This window comes from Petromyzon marinus (assembly GCF_048934315.1).
Source record: "Petromyzon marinus isolate PM22_M1 ecotype Great Lakes invasive population chromosome 77 unlocalized genomic scaffold, UKy_Petmar_22M1.pri1.0 chr77_unloc.2, whole genome shotgun sequence".
Classification (NCBI taxonomy): domain Eukaryota; kingdom Metazoa; phylum Chordata; class Hyperoartia; order Petromyzontiformes; family Petromyzontidae; genus Petromyzon; species Petromyzon marinus.
In genome coordinates, this window is record NW_027422622.1 from 1,017,256 (window position 1) to 1,017,606 (window position 351).

The following is a 351-nucleotide window of genomic DNA, read 5'->3' on the forward strand; positions in this document are numbered from 1 at the left end:
GTATCACTCAGTGGTGAGGGTATCACTCAGTCCAGTGGTGAGGGTATCACTCAGTGGTGAGGGTATCACTCAGTCAGTGGTGAGGGTATCACTCACCCGGTGGTGAGGGTATCACTCAGTCAGTGTGAGGGTATCACTCAGTCAGTGGTGAGGGTATCACTCACTCAGTGGTGAGGGTATCACTCACCCGGTGGTGAGGGTATCACTCAGTCAGTGGTGAGGGTATCACTCAGTGGTGAGGGTATCACTCAGTGGTGAGGGTATCAACTCACGTCAGTGGTGAGGGGTATCACTCAGTCAGTGGTGAGGGTATCACTCACTCAGTGGTGAGGGTATCACTCAGTCAGTGGT